Source organism: Solanum pennellii, chromosome 3 (assembly GCF_001406875.1).
Source record: "Solanum pennellii chromosome 3, SPENNV200".
In the NCBI taxonomy this organism is placed as follows: Eukaryota; Viridiplantae; Streptophyta; class Magnoliopsida; order Solanales; family Solanaceae; genus Solanum; species Solanum pennellii.
In genome coordinates this window covers 62559997-62576412 of record NC_028639.1, presented here as the reverse complement: position 1 = coordinate 62576412, position 16416 = coordinate 62559997, and the positions used below count along the sequence as shown (strand labels likewise).

The window sequence follows — 16416 nt, the reverse complement described above, 5'->3', positions numbered from 1 at the left end:
TATTTAGCTTTTAACATCGATTTTATATCTAATTCTTATGTCATTTTTACTTGAGAAAAATGAACACCACAAAAATAGTCATTGTTTAGATAATACTTTTATTTTCGATTTGCAGAGAAAAGTCTAAAAATATGTTGTTTAATTTTCTTATATTTAATATTTCGATACTATACTATTTTTTGGTTATTTTTAAAAAGAAAAATCAAAAGATCTAACTCACCTCCAATTTATTTTGATCTTCTTACAAATCTGTAAGGGCATATTAGGAAGATTAGACACGAGAAATAGATCACATTCACTCTAAACCTAATGTGTAAAACTAAAAGGACTCTAAGAAAAAAAGTAGCAGCCGCAGCTAGCCCAACAAAAAAATTCAGCCTCAGTTCACATTCTCCACTGATATTTTACCATTACATAGCCATGTAGAATTCAAAGACATCATTTTTAAAATGTCATGAAAAGAGTCGTTCAACTGTAATTCACCAAAAACTAAGAAAACAACACAACAAATCTGGTTGCTCAAGATATTAACGGAGGTAGAGTCGAGTTTGGCAAAGTGGTTTGGTCATGCTCTAGTCAATACCTTGTTTCATTTTCAAGTTTAACCGGTGATTTTCTACTATAATCCAACGCTTGGAGATTTTTATTAACAGAGTGAAGAAAGTTTACTCCATCAAGGTTCTTTCTCAACTTTTTAATTCAATTTTTATCCATCTGTTCTTGTTATTTTCATGACTAGTGTATATCTATGTCCATGTGTTTGTTTTAGCTAATGTTAATGTTTCAAGAATAATTCTTGAATTTCAATTCTTATTTTATTTTGTACTTTGGTGTCTCATCACGTGAAATTATTGATCAATTTTGTGGTATATACGTTTGATTATATATGTGCTCTAGCTTGATGTTGTCTTTGTTTATTATTTATTATGAGGTTGGATACCTAAAAAGAAACAATACTACAACAAATAGCCATTTAGTGGCATTATATTTTTTAAATATTCCCGGAAAATATTTTGTGTCAATTGAGTTAATGTAACTGCATCTAGAGTCACATAAATTTTTACTATATTTATGCAAAGTATTGGTTATAAATATTCATATTTAATATCGTCATTAAATTTAATACGGAGACAACTATATTATTGAGATTACATTCTTTATTTGTAGTATTGTAAAAATACTAATTCTTGTCAAATCTATATAGATAAGAAGATATATAAAAAAAAAAGAAAAAGAAGAAGAGTAAATTAAGAAAATAAAGCAACTCTGAGTTGCAAGGTAAAAGATGAAACTTTGAAAGACAAGTAAAAGTCCAATATGGGTCAAAGAGGGAAGAAGACCCTTTTGGAAACAAAAATGTTAGTGGAAATATGAAAATAAAAAACAAGGAAGAATAATTATATTTAACGTGGTTCAGATCAAAATGATCCTATGTCCACTAGAGAACAAATGTATGTAGATTAACAAAGTCACGGGAGAGATCCCAAATGCATCTAAGAGAATTGCTCTACTAATTCTCTACTCTTCTAATGTATTTTGCTATGAGTTTTAGGATGATCATTCTTCATTGTTGAAAACATCCTTAAAATTCATAGCAAAATACATTAGAAGAGTAGAGAATTATTAGAGCAATTGTCTTATATGTATTTGGGATCTCTCCCCTCTCTTTGTTAATATACAGACAATTGTTCTCTAGTGGACGTAGGATCATTCTGATCTGAATCACGTTAAATATTGTTGTTCATCCACTCTTTATTTTTATGTTTTCGCTAGCATAGATACTAAAATATAAATGTTCACATTTGCCAGAAGAAAATTTCTTAATAGACAATTCTAGGTTTATGTTCCAGTAAACCATTTGGTTTGTGGGTTATTTGTCATGAATTTTTAACTTGATATCTATCTTGTTCTCCTTTTTTTTCTTAAATAAAATTTGAGAATGTCATATATAAGTGTGTGGCATATGTATATGTGGCCGAATATCATAGAGTATTTTCTACCTTCCACCAATATAGGTATTAGAGAATATTGTGTTATCAATTTGTATTCTTATATAACATCAATACTAGAATGCATGCAACAATCGTTCAGCTTCATTTAACACAGTGTTTTTGCATTAATGTGGACTGCCTGCAAATTCGTTGTAATATCACATGTAATAATAATATATAAGAGAGTAGAAACTAATTAGCATAGGAGAGTGAATATATTGTTATCAGTTGGGGAATAGATGACGACATTTTGAGTACATAACTCAACAAACTATGGCCTTTGGAGGAGTTGGAATCTTAAAAATTCAATAGCATAAGCAAGAATTACATGCATTCTGGAAATGGAAAAGCTAAAAGCAAGGAATATGACAAAGGAATGCTGTTTGAAGGTTGTTGACTCCAAGTCTCTCAAGAATCAAATGGCACACTTCACAAATGCATAAAATGAAACAGCATCTCCACCTTTCAGCAACATTTTTCTGCATCTAATGAAAAAAATATATATACAAGCGATGCAACACAAAATTAAATGACAGGATATGCCGATTCTCTGGAGGTTTATTCCTTCTCTTAAATTGATAAGGAATGCTCTATTTAAACATGGAAGGAAATAGTGATAGCCTGATAGGGCTACACTCTATCAGCATGCAACTCTTTTGGTGGCTGCATACATCAGCTTGATCAAATATTTGAGCTTACATGCTAAAGGATAGTTGCTTCTGTTACTGTCTCTAGAAGAAGCTTAGACTCTAGAAGAAGAAGAGGACATACAATTTTATTCAATATGCATAAATTAAACCCTTCTTTCAAACTCTATCTCCCCTTTAACCAAATGCTAATTGAGTTTGAATCCCAAAGAAAACACTTCAATATCTTACTCGGCCCAACCTCGTTAAATACTTCTAATTGATCATACGCCCTTATAGAGTTAACTTGGTTCACAACATTATATTGTGCCACCCTGCTGGAAATTTAGTTTCAGGTTTTACAGAAGAACATATTAACTCAGCAGCGGTGGATAGAGTATGTAAAAAACTTTTGCATCAGAGTTATAACATTAAGCAAAATCAGTAACCATGCAACTCTCCTTTGGTATTTCATTTGAAATATGTGATGAATAAATAACCACATGCCAATAGAAAACAACATAGAGACTTACTAGTGGTGGATACAGTATGTACTGCATCAGAAATACACTAAGTAGAGACAGTAACAGGGCATCTCTCCTTTGGCATGTTAGCTTAAATGTATAAGTGCATGCCAATAGAGAGTAGCCCTACCAGTGTTTCCCTTATAAATTCAAGAATATATTTTTATTCACCAACTCTCCTTTTTCTCATTTTTCTGCTTCTATTTCATCATACCAGAGCCTTCCAAGCTTATATAGGTCATTCCTTCTCAGTTTAAGAGACGACATAAATTATAAACCCGTGGAGAATCAGCATATCCTTCCATTTTTATCACGATAACGCAAACTAATAAACTATTTGTGGAAGTTTAAAGTCTATTTGCACCTTTCAACACATATGGTATGATATTAATTTACGAATTTGCATGCTACAAAAAACAGTCCTTATGACTTAAGACATTCAAGTATAATGAAGCTGAACAATTAGCGTCCAAGTCTGGATCAATGTTACAGAAGAATATATTCATTAATACCATCCTAATTTCTTGCTCCAGCAAGTCTATCCCTCAAACCTATGCCTCATATATCCACATCACATCTATATTTATATCTGTATCAGTATCAATATTATTTGAAAGTGAACTGCAAATTGGAACGTTGAATCGCCAAAATATCCTTCTAAATAGTTAATCTTAATATATATCCTACTGATAAATTAATTAAATGGTGTCAAGTAGTGAATAATTGATAAAAGCCACCTATTTCCAATCGTTGATAAACAATGTCATCGAGTCAGACACTTCAAGAGCCTAACTAGAAAAGCCACTATTTGGAATAAGGGCGTTCATTGTTTGGAGAAGCAAATAACTGCATAGACTTCTAAAATGCAGATCTTAAGTTCAGTTAGTTAGCTACGTGAACTTTTACATTGCTAATGATGATTCCGTTCCCACCTTGTAATATCCTACCCCATTTCCCTTTCTCTACCCCTATGTGATAATAAGAGGTGTATAGGAAAAACAATGGGCAAAAAATAATAATAAATTAATTAAAAACATATCATATTCTAGAAGGATAAAGGCGTTTTCATACAAGAAAGTCTGCCAGATTGTGTTTAGGCAGTAGTGATGTGAGGTAATTTAATTGTTCAGTTTGGTAGTTGCTTATCTCTCGAAAGAATATTTTTTTCAATTTGTTGCTTGTTTCTTATTAGTGTCCAGAATTGGACTGTGTTGAACTGGCACAAATGATGATACACTTCGAACTTTTATTACGAGAGAACACAACAAGCACCTTATTCGATCTTTATTTATGTTAGGCTGATGAAGCAGCATTCTTCATTTCATGTCCTCTAAAAGCGCTGGAATCCTAAAAATCAAAACCAAATAGAAATTGTAACTAGAAATATAAAAGAGAAAAGAAGAACAGAAAAATAAGGAATATGATAAAAGGATATGCTGTATTTCACTCCTTGAGTGCAAAAGGCACATACTTCAAAGGCATAAAGTCATGCAGCATCAACTTTTTCCGGAGGGCATCTGATGAAAATATTTTTAACGGAGTTGCTTTCAGAAAATCAAACTGTTAAGGATAACAAAGTTACCACATTTTTTTACTCTAGTAAAAGCAATCCCATAATGGAAGAAGATATCCCCAAACCACAACTAGAACCAAAAATCACATAGGATATGCTGGTTCTCTCCAAGGGTTTATACCATCTCTTAAACTGAGAAGGAATGCCTATAAAAGCATTGAAGTCTCTGCTTTGGTGAACCAGAGGAAGAAGAAACGGAGAGTTGGTGAATGAAAATATATTCTTGAATATATAAGCGAAACAGTGATAGACTCTCTATTGGCATGCAATTGTATATTTCAGCTAACACGCCAAAGGAGAGCTGCCTGTTACTGTCTTGGCTTAATCTACATGGCCTTCGGGCATTCTTAATATTTTATTCTGATTCGTTCTGTTCTCATGTTTTTCCAAATATCAAGTCTGGTTTACTTTGCTGTGAACCCACCAATTGATAATTTGAATGCGATTGTGAGATGTATTTAATCGGCAATTATAGCTCTATAAATGTTTCTCAATTACATTCTAATTTTTGCATTTAATCCTCAAATTATTTCTGTTAACTGAAGATTCATACATAGTTCTGATGAATTAGAATTCAACTCAATTGTAAATCTCGGACAAGCTGCTTGGATGGTTCAAAAGATTTCCAAAGCTAAGAAATTAACACTTTGGAAATTCCGATTACAGGATGGATAAGGTTCAGCAGATCACACAATTTTCCATTAGGAAAATGTTGCAAATGTTACAACGTGATTTATCTAAAGGTACTTGAAAATTTTCCGAAGTTTCAAATATACAGTTCAAACTCGGGGAATTATTCTGGAGTTCAAGTTTGAGTCAGTTAAGATTATAATATTGGTTCGAAATAATTTTTTCTCCAGAAGACTCTAGCCCTATTAATCATGATATTGGGGAACTCAACATTGATTTGGAAAAGGCCAACTGGTTCAGCTGCAGCTCAAAGACCATTTTACAGTTGTAAGATTAGACTTGTAGTTCTATTCTGAGCCATTTTATGTGTAACTACAAATACTTGATTCAATTATGAATTAAAGTTTGATACATCAATCATTCTCAATTCCATGAATAGTTTTGTTCTGTTATCTCTTTTTTCTTTGTCTTTAAGCGGGTCATTTCTACCAGGGAAATTTCCATCGAATTTTTGTGAGTGTAATTCTAACATGGTATCATAGTCGGGAAATGAACTGTTGTTTTGCAGCTCATTTTAAGTTATGATAATTTAACAAACTTATATTTGTAACAAGGATTCAGATCCTTGTTATTGGGACTGATGATAGTGAAATGAATGAATAAACTCAGTGTAAGGAATATTTGTGTGTCATCATCAAAAAGGGAGACCGACTCCCAAGCGTGCAAGTCTGTGCACATCTTTGGCTAACTGCCTCTTTTCTTCCTCAACATGGGTGGTACTCCCCATTGCTAACCTACTTAAAGCATCATCAACCATAGTAAAGAATACTCATGTCATAATTCTTGAGTAATTCTAACCATCTCCTCTATCTGAGATTGAGCTCTTTCTGGGTGAACATATATTGTAGGCTCTTGTGATTAGTGAATATATCAACATGAACTCCATGCAAGTAGTGCCACCTATCTTCAAGGCGAATACTACCGCAGCCAACTCTAAGTCATGGCTTGGGTAATTCTTCTCATTGACTTTCAACTGTCTGGAGGCATAAGTTGTGACCTTGCCGTTCTGCATTAACACGCAGCCCAACCCAACTCTAGATGCATCTTAATAAACTACAAAACTTTGAGTACTTTCTGGTAAGGTCAAGACTGGGGAAGTAGTCAACCCCTTCTTCAACTCCTGAAAGCTTTTCTCACAAGCTTCAGACCACTGAAACTGAACTATTTTCTGAGTCCACTTGGTCAAAGGAGACGAGATAGATGAAAACCCCTGAACAGACCTTCTATAGTAGCCAGCCAAACCCAAGAAACTCCTAATATATGTTGGATATGTGGGTTTAGGACAACTCTAAACCGCTTTTATCTTTTGGGTATCAACTCTAATCCCATCACCAGAAACTAAGTGGCCCAAGAATGCCATATACTTAAGCCAAAACTCGTATTTTAGAACTTGACATAAAACTCCTTATCTTAAAGTCTAAAGGACTATCTTGAGGTGACTACTATGATCTTCTTCATTCCTTGAATATATTAGAATGTCACTAATGAAAACGTGTATAAACATATCTAGATAAAGTTTGAAGATTCATAAGATCCATGAATGCTGCTGGTGCATTTGTCAACCCAAAAGACATGACCAAAAACTCATAATGGCCATATATGGTTCTAAAAGCTGTCTTTGGAATGTCACATTCCCTAACTTTCAACTGATGATAGCCAGATTAGAGATCAATTTTCGAGAAACAGGTGGTACCCTGAAGTTGATCGAAAAGATCAATTATCCTAGGAAAAGGATACTGATTCTTGATGGTAACCTTATTCAATTGACGGTAGTCTATATACATCCTAAGAGAACCATCTTTCTTCCTCACAAACAAGACCGGAGCACCCCAAGGTGAGACACTTGGTCGAATGAAACATTTATCTAACATATCTTTCAATTGTTCTTTCAACTCTTTCAACTCTTCAAGTGTCATTCTATATGGCGGAATAGAGATAAGATGAGTATCTGGAATGATGTCTGTGCCGAAGTTTATTTTTCTCTCAGGAGGAACTTCGGGTAGATCATCAGGAAAGAATTCTGGAAACTCTTTTACTAGAGGAACTGACTAAAGGGAAGGTACCACATCACTTGAGTCATTAACTTGGACTAATTGATAAATATAATCCTTTGAAACTAACTTCCTCTCCTTAAGGTACGAAATGAAACGACCCTTAGGCACTACTGAACTACTAATCCACTCTATAACTAGCTCATTAGGGATCTGAAACATGACAACTCGAGTTCTACAATCTATTGATGCATAACATGCATGAAGCCACTCCATACCTATAATGACATAAAAATCTACCATGTCTAACTCCACAAGATCTGCCATGGTGTTCTTATGATTGATGGAAATTTGGACAATAATGATAGACTCTTTCCACTAGAATAGACTCCCTAACAGGTGTAGAAACGCAAAAAGGTTCACAAAGTTTCTCCGGAAGAATCTCAAACTGTTTTGCAACATAAGGAGTTACAAAAGACGAACTTGCTCCCTCGTCTAGCAAAGCACAAAAACCAAAAGTTTAAGACTTTGATTATACCAGTGACAACATGTAGAAAGTTCTCTTGTTCTTGGCAGTTAGTGATTGCATAGAGACGATTTTCCCATCTGCCAGTACCAGAAGTGGCTCCTCTAGGTGCAGCCCTTTCTAAAGGAGCAACTAATGAAGATTGGGCTCTGTTGCTCGGATTTCCACTACTCTGCCTGTTCTTAGGGCACTCCTTCATGAAGTGACCCTCCTAACCACACTTAAAGCAACCCGTCTGGACATCACGACATTTACCTGGGTGGCTTCTACCGCACTTAGCACATGCAGGAGTATAGCTACCTCTATGTGCCACACTTCCTTCAGACTGTGCTGGTCTAGCTCTGATGTTCTGTGAATTCTATCCATGATGCTCACCTTTGTTTTTGGGTGCAGGAGAACTAGCAAATGAAGGTGCAGGTCCCTTTTATTTCTGAAATTGTGGCCGATTCGAACCACCTTTCTGCTACCCTGACTCATTCACAGTCTTAGCTTTTTTGCTTCTATATTCTTTTGTGTCTCTCAGCTTCTCCTCTTTGACCTGCTGCACATAAACCATCATCCTGGATATGTCCATGTTGCCTATCAGCATCGTAGCTCTGGCCTTTTTGTTTGATGCACGACCCAAGCCAACGACAAATAAGCTCGTTCTGCTCCTCATGCCCTTAACCATTTTAGGAGCATAACGAGATAGTTGGGTGAACTTGAACTCATACTCATGTACACTCAAGGAGTCCTATTTCAATTTAAGGATCTCTTGTATCATAGCCTCTTCCAGTTCTCGGGTAAAAAAATGCCCCAAGAAAGCTTCTTCAAAGCAAGCTCAACTCAGATGTTGTGCATCCTCATCTCTGCCCTCCTTCCATTGGTTGAACCAAATCTTAGACACCTTCTTCCGTTGATATGCAGCTAGCTCAAACCTTTTAACATCAACAATATGCATCATATCAAAAGCCTTCTCCAGCTCTTCCATAAATTTTTTTTGAGAAACTTCACTTCAATCCACATCTCTACCTCCCTGCACAACCTTAAACCTGCCCCACACAACCTCAAACCCGCACAGTCACTAAGAAGAAAATATACAAGATAAATAGGATAGAGGACTTTATTCCTACATAAATAATATTCTTGTGATAATCAAAATTTAAGCTTGTAAAAGTAGATTAAAATGATAGTTAAGGTTAGGGGTGACAAATGGTTGGATTAGATCAGATTTGGATGGGTTGAATATAAATTGAGAATAAATGATTTAAGGAAAAAAAAACTTAAATACACAACTTTAAGTTTCTTACTGTCTACTTTTCCCTACTTTTTTAAAAAAATTACTTTAATCCCTTATTTAACTTGTAATTGAAATCTGGTAGATACATAATTCACTCTTTCCTTCTACATTCACCATTCCTTATGTCACTCCTTGTTTTTCTCCCTAATTTCACTCAATTCTCTTTTCAGTTACAAATCATTATCCCAAATTAATTTTTAAATATTTTCTCTCTCAATCAAACATATTTCAAACATCAATCTTCACTTTTATTTCTTACGTTTTATCTCACAAAGTTTTTCAAATATACTTCAGTCGATTTTTGTTTCAATTGTTTCTTGATACATATCATACTTCGTTTTCTCTGTCTCTCTCCCAGAGTTTGTCATCTTTTTACTTCAATTTTTATTTTGTTTCATAGTTTTCACATGAATCCAGATACTAATAGAAAAATATACGATTTTGATGACAAAGATTGTGCAAAAAATAGAAAAAAAATTACAAATGCATGACTAGGACGAAACTTGTATGCAAATATACGAGGTGTTGGCTTCAGTTGCAGATCCATTAAAAAATTTTGCACATCATGATTGAAAAATGATTATATTTGTTGTTGAGGTTGAAGATCAAATCCATGTCTGTAGAGATATATTATAGCTAACAGTGTTTATAGTTCATTATATATCTCATACATATTTTCTTGAATATAATTAAATGTATCATTAACATATTTGTTAACAATTGTTTGTTCTAAAACTACAGATACATATCGATGATACTATTAAGAATCAGAAATGACGGATGTTTCAGAAGTCTAACCGACAGATTAAAATATTCATGATACTAACAAAAATCAACAAGAAATAGAGAATTTTTCAGAACTGTAACCCGCATATGAAAATATTCATGTGTTACTACAGAAGCAAGTGAATATATACATTAGTATGATCAGAAAATTTAGTATATGATACATTATCAAATGTGTTTGATACATCAAAATAAAATTTGTATATGAAACATTATTAATTTGATGTATCCTGACTTATACTACATGCTGCTATTTAGGATGATGAACCAGATCAAGGCCCCCAAGATCTTAAAGAAGCAGCAACGAATGAAGATACCTAAACAATAATATATCATGTATAATATATCTTTTGATAAAGTAAAGTATTACTCAAACAAATTAAGAAACATAAATAGTAATATATCACACACTAATTTATTAGGCATGATACGAAAATCAAATTTTTACTAAATATATCTCATATTTTTTTGTTTATGATACATAGCTACATCAGATTATATGGGCATGATTCATAAATACTAATTTATACTACATGTATCGATCTCAAGGCAAACAACTTATGAGCAACAATTACATGTTTAATGTATCCCGTAAAAATGCAATACTTATCAATTTAAACGAGATACATAAATAGTAATGTATCATGCACTAATCTTTTAGATATGATACATAAATTCGAATTTAAACTAAATGTATCAATCACTAAACACTACCACATGATAATGTCTCAATCTCAAATCTAACATCTTATGAGCAACAACAACTTATTCAATGTATCTAGTATAAATACAATATTTCTCAATTTAAATGATAATAAATAGTAATATTATCATGCACAATTTTTTTAGATATGATACGTTAATTCGAATTTATACTAAATGTATCAATTACATAACAATTATCATGATACATAGCAATTATCACAAGGTAATGTATCGATCTCAAATCTAACATCTTACGGGCAACAATTACTTATTTAATGTATCTAGTATAAATACAATACTTATCAATTTAAACAACATACATAAATAATAAATGCTAAGTTGCGAAGATATTTATGATGTATTTTCTAATTTTTTTTGATAATTTTGTATCAAAATTGAAAAGACCTTCAATGAATTCGAAGAAGAATTTTGCATCTCAAAATTTTCAATGATTTTAAATCAAAATTGAAAGGATCTTCGATGAAGTGGGAGAAACATATCCCACAGACAAAATACAATATTAACAGACACTCGATAACAATACTTGGTAGAGTAATCTTTTGGTGCACTTTCTCAACAATATCAATGAACTCCTGTTTATCTTTGAGTGCACAGTTGATTTTGTTATTGTTTCATGTGCCAAGATCAATCATTATGTGCTAAATTCTTTAATGCCTCTGCAACTAAAGCCAACACCTCGTCCATCTGCATACAAGTTTCGTCCTAGTTATGGACACCACCACCAATTTTTTCACTTGTGTCAATGCATAATGCATACATTGCAAATCGTGACTCATTTTCTTCACTTCTAAATATATTTTAACACCCATGTCGGTCTTAATTTTCGAACAACGATTTCATCACTTTTGTAACTTTCATATTACATTTTGTTGACCAAAATTCCTGAATGCTTCAGTAAAATTGATACATTCATCTTCTATCAATAAAAAATCAGTATTTCTCACTTTTTCTCAATGGATGGATGTTCACAAATTGTTATTCAACGTATAAAATGTAATTTTGAATTTTAAAATGTCTTAGTAGATTACCTATTAAGATAGGGATTGTTTAGTTTCAGTTACACTTATATAAAGCTAATTAAATTAGCATAATTAATTATTACAATTTTTTTTCCTTTTCATGCTCAACAATAATTTGTTTACCTTATATCAATTATATTGTATCAGATTTGTAGCTATGTATCAAAGGCCTACCTTTTTAAGGGATTTTCGTAAAATGTAAATTAATTGGGATAGAATGTAATTGACATCTTACAGTATGGGATTCCTTTAATTTTTACATGATCTAAATTACAGTCCATCCAAATATAATATGGGCAAATATAGATTTGGTCAGATATTGTTTGGGCAAAATGATACCAACCCATTTAAATAAATTTGTTTTTTTTTTTATAAAAAAAACTACCCCTCCTCACAACCACCCCCACCCCCAACCTTCCACCAACTTATCCCTAACTTTTTTTTGTCCAAGAAAAATTTTGTTTTTTCAAAATAAAATAAAATAAATCTACCCCCTCCCCCGGGCACCCCCACCTTCCTCCAACTGACCTCAAATTTTTTTTGTTTCCAAAAACAAAAAAAACATTTTTTCAAAAAAAAGAAAGAAATAATTAAATCCACACCGAGCACCGCCTGTAACACCCCGTAGTCAAAACAGACCAGAAATTAGTTTTTTAAAAAAATCTGCAGGTGCTACCAACGTTGGCATCGACGGATTGTAGCCTGAATAACTGTCCGTGTGGCACAACCATCGATGGGATCAGAAACTCACAAAAATTTCAGCCTAGAAAAATTGGTTAAGTCTAGAATGACGGATGGACTTACGGTTCTTAGGTCAAACGATGGTCCGTAGTCCGTGACCGTCGATTAAGACTCCCTTTAACCACTCTCTGACAAGAGCTATGGATGACCAGCTGTAATGACCCTTCTTGTCATTTTTAGTGTTTTATCTTCTGTGCATCGTTTAGAGCGTTCTTATAGCGATTCCAAGTCATATATGACTTGCTGGGACTGACAGATCGGTCACCTGGTCATTCGTTTTGTTATTGTGTGAGTTTTAGTATTTTTGAAGCTTATGAACCTTGAACGATCATTTTCGATCAAAAGTTCAAGAAGATGACATCAGAATCCAATTCTGACGATTCCATCAGTTCCGGAAGGGTCATTTTAGTCTAGTAGCATTGTCGACATGACTCCCAAAGTTTTCAGTGTGAGTTGGTGGGGTTAGACGTTTTAACTTTAAGTTTAAAGGCTAAGTTTGACTTTAGTCAACATTCTGAGTAAACTCGCTCGGATGAGAATTCCGTCAGCGCGGTTAGCTCCGGAATGTCGAGTTTGGTCTAGTTTGACCCTTCTTTCGGGTTTTGAGGTTTTTGATATTTTTCCGAGCCCTTTTGTGGTTTTTGACTTAAAATGGCCAATGGAAGTGGGACCCACATTTTATCGAGATGACCTCTGATGAAAATTTCGACTGCGCCTTTGAGTCCGGAATGTCGACTTTGGTAGGGTAGCATATCTATTTTATTTTTATCAGGTTCCGAACGGATTCCGAGCACCCGTCGGAGACTTTAAAGAAAGTAGGCAAAGCTGAATCTGGTGCAGCCCCTATAAAAACCCCAACTTTCAGCTTTATGTTTTACTTTGGAACTTGATATCTTGAGCGATACAACTCCGAATTGGGCGATTCAAAAGGCTAAGTTGTGAGATTTTTCGAGGGCAACACATTGGTGAGCTTGGAATCTGATTTGGGGACACGATTTGAGGTAAATTTTGGGTTTTAAATGCTGTCATAGCTCATTTTCGAGCACAAGTTTTGGGAAATTTCAGAAGGTGATTTCTTGGCCATTTTAGGTCCGAATCAAGTGATTCAAGAGCCTATATTGTGGGGTTTTTCGTGAGGATCGTCGTGGTGTGATTGGTTTTGGCTGTTGGAGCTTCATTTTTGGTAAAATCTGGTAAGTAGCTGCTGCCATTGTTGCTGATTTTTAGCTTAGGATTTGGGTTTTTTTTGTTGCATGTTAATGTTGGGACCGTCTTGAGTCCTGAATTGTGCTCCATTCTGCTATACAAGTTTCGAGAGTTATTTAGGACTTTTATTTGGGGTTAATTCGGGATTTCTCAACGCGGATCCCATTTTTTCCATTTTGACCGTGAAATTGACCCGTCTCCGTTTCTTGCAATTTTAGTGTTTAAATGACTGTAATAACGTTGTGACTCTATTTCTGATAGTGTATCAACGTTTCGAGGCCTTTTAGAAAGTAAAAGATCCGGGGAGTGAATTTTGGAGCGCGCGTGATCTGCGTTCAGGTAGGCTATGGTTTCTCTTCTTAGACTGAACTCGAACATGTGAATGCATGTTGATTAGTTGGAATTTGGGTTGGGTAGTTATTGGATCATGCATAGGTGTTAAAAATTATATTTTCGGCCTTGTTCTGAGAATTATCGGGTAACTGTGAGCATGTTTTTATTGACCTTCTTTGCTATATGAATTACTTGTATGTTTGAATACTGGTTGTCAGAAGTATGTTGAGCCTTAGTTTAGGTTTGACTAGGGTTTTCCTTAGAAATGCATGATTCAAAGTCGGTAGGACTTAGTTTAGCCCCGACGTCGCTCGGCCGGCTTAAATCCTTGTAGACTGATGTAGCAGACTTGAGTCTGATAGTTTGGTATTTAGCTAGACGATGAGCTTGCTCTAGCGATAGTTACTCTTATTTCTTAGATGTTACGGCTTCTCGAGTTACGTCAGTGACAATGAATTCCGCTCCGTGATTCAAAGTTGAGTTTCTATTCGACTGTAAGGTCTTACATTGATTAGCTAAGTCTGGATGGTGTTCCATGGGTTTATATGATTATGGATAGATAAAGACTCTTTCAGCATGCTATATCGACATCTTTGTCGGGTATCCGGATTTAAGGTCCGGCCTCGACCATCCACATACTTATGTAGAGCATCCGGTTAGAGGTCCGGCCTCAAGTATGTAGAGCATCCGGTTAGAGGTCCGGCCTCAGTTACTTATATTTTGCAATTGGCTACTTGTGTAATTCTGGTGAGTGTCCGGTTCAAGGCCCGACCTCCGTACCGTCAGATTCTACTTTTTGGTTCGGTGTTCTTTGGCCTCGAGTTCTATTCTCCTTAAGTTATAGTTATTTTGTGTACGCGTCGGACTTATGGGGGTCCGTTCGGGTTTTTATTTAAACTTGTGCACGAGTGTACCTTCTGGGCTTATGGTGGGTCCAGTTAGGTGTAGTTAGCTTATTTATATTAATTTAGTTAGATCTTTATACACTCGTGTGCATTATTGTGTTACTTAGCCTTCCGTTCTTGACCTCTAGTTTTGTGATTTCGTCTTTTCATAGTGCTTTACTTTTCTAGTTCAGTCGGCCTATGATGCCTACTGGGTACCTGTTATTTGGTACTCATGCTACACTCTGCATCTATTTTCGTGATGCAGGTCCGAGCACCAGTAGTCAGCGTTGATCGAGTTTGGAGAATTTCTGGTCTGGAGACAGGGGTGAGCACACAGGGTTTTGTACTATTTCAGTCTCCATCTGTTTATATAAAGACTTGTCTTTTACTTTTCGAGACAGTCTAGTTTCGGTGGTCCACTGTTGGGACTTGTACTCGTTTTGTTGGTAGCTCTGTATTAGTGACTTCCAGGTTCTGGGAGGGATCCTTTATTGCATTTATGTTTTGGTTTGCTTATGTTGTTATAGTAATTTTTCTTAGTCTTGTTTAGTTTCTACCCTCACACCCATTATGTGTGGTTCTGGGTTGTGGTTTGGCTTACCTACTGATGGGTTATAGTAGGTGCCTTCATGGCTCGAGAAATTGGGTCGTGACAAGTTGGTATCAGAGCCCTAGGTTCAACGGTCTCACTTTTACAGAGCTAACGTCTAGTAGAGTCCTGCGGATCGGTGCGGAGACGTCCGTAACTTATCTTCAGGAGGCTACAGGAAGTATTTAGGAAAATATCCATTTTTTTTCAAATTCGTGCCGCGTGTGTCTTGTTTGTTTCTTAAAATCTCAGTTGTTTCACTCTATTACAGGATGGCTCGCACGCGAGGCGGTGCATTCGGGGGAGATGCACCCGGAGCCTTAGCTTGGGGTAGACGTCAACCACGAGGTCGAGGTAGGGCGTTCAACTTCGGGGTGTTATGATTGTGGTGCTCTTGAACATTGGTCTAGAGAATGCCCCCGGCGAGGTCGGGGGGCGATTGTACCAGCTCCACCTACTTCTAAACCAGTTTCAGCCGTGTCTCCTTCGGCTAGAGGAGGTGGTCAGATTCAGGACCGTCGAGAGAGTCGACAGGGTACCAGGGGTGGAGCTCGGGGAGGCAGGTCAGGTGGTAGACTGGGTGCACCAGGTAGAGGTGCTCAGGGCCATTTCTACGCTGCCCCGACAAGGGCGGCGACTGAGGCATCTGACGATGTCATCTCAGGTACGCTCTTCTTGTGCCATCAGCCTGCTACAGTATTATTTGATCCAGGGTCCACATTCTCGTATGTATCTATTTATTTTGCTCCCCGATTGGGTATGAGGTCCGAGTCTTTGGCAGAGCCGATTCATGTTTCGACCCCGATAGGTGAGTTCTTAGTAGTGGATCAAGTATTGCGATCTTGCTTAGTGACTATCCAGGGTTATGATACTAGAGCTGATCTTATTATGCTAGATATGATTGATTTTGATGTGATTTTGGGCATGGA

General features: G+C 35.6%; 2 long non-coding RNA genes across 3 annotated transcripts; both read left to right on the top strand.

The window, feature by feature from the left end:
- Positions 1-278: 278 nt before the first annotated feature.
- On the top strand, positions 279-5796 carry LOC107012672. Its single transcript, XR_001456071.2, has 2 exons — positions 279-678; positions 5381-5796. It is a non-coding gene; the product is annotated as an uncharacterized LOC107012672 (long non-coding RNA).
- Positions 5797-12982: 7186 nt separating this feature from the next.
- LOC107015386 lies at positions 12983-15797 on the top strand. Of its 2 annotated transcripts, XR_003577489.1 has the most exons (5): positions 12983-13473; positions 13562-13665; positions 13940-14017; positions 15164-15223; positions 15759-15797. It is a non-coding gene; the product is annotated as an uncharacterized LOC107015386 (long non-coding RNA). The 2 variants fall into 2 exon arrangements; XR_001456343.2 differs by lacking the exon at positions 15759-15797 and having other exon boundaries at positions 15164-15447.
- The last annotated feature ends 619 nt before the right edge of the window (positions 15798-16416 follow it).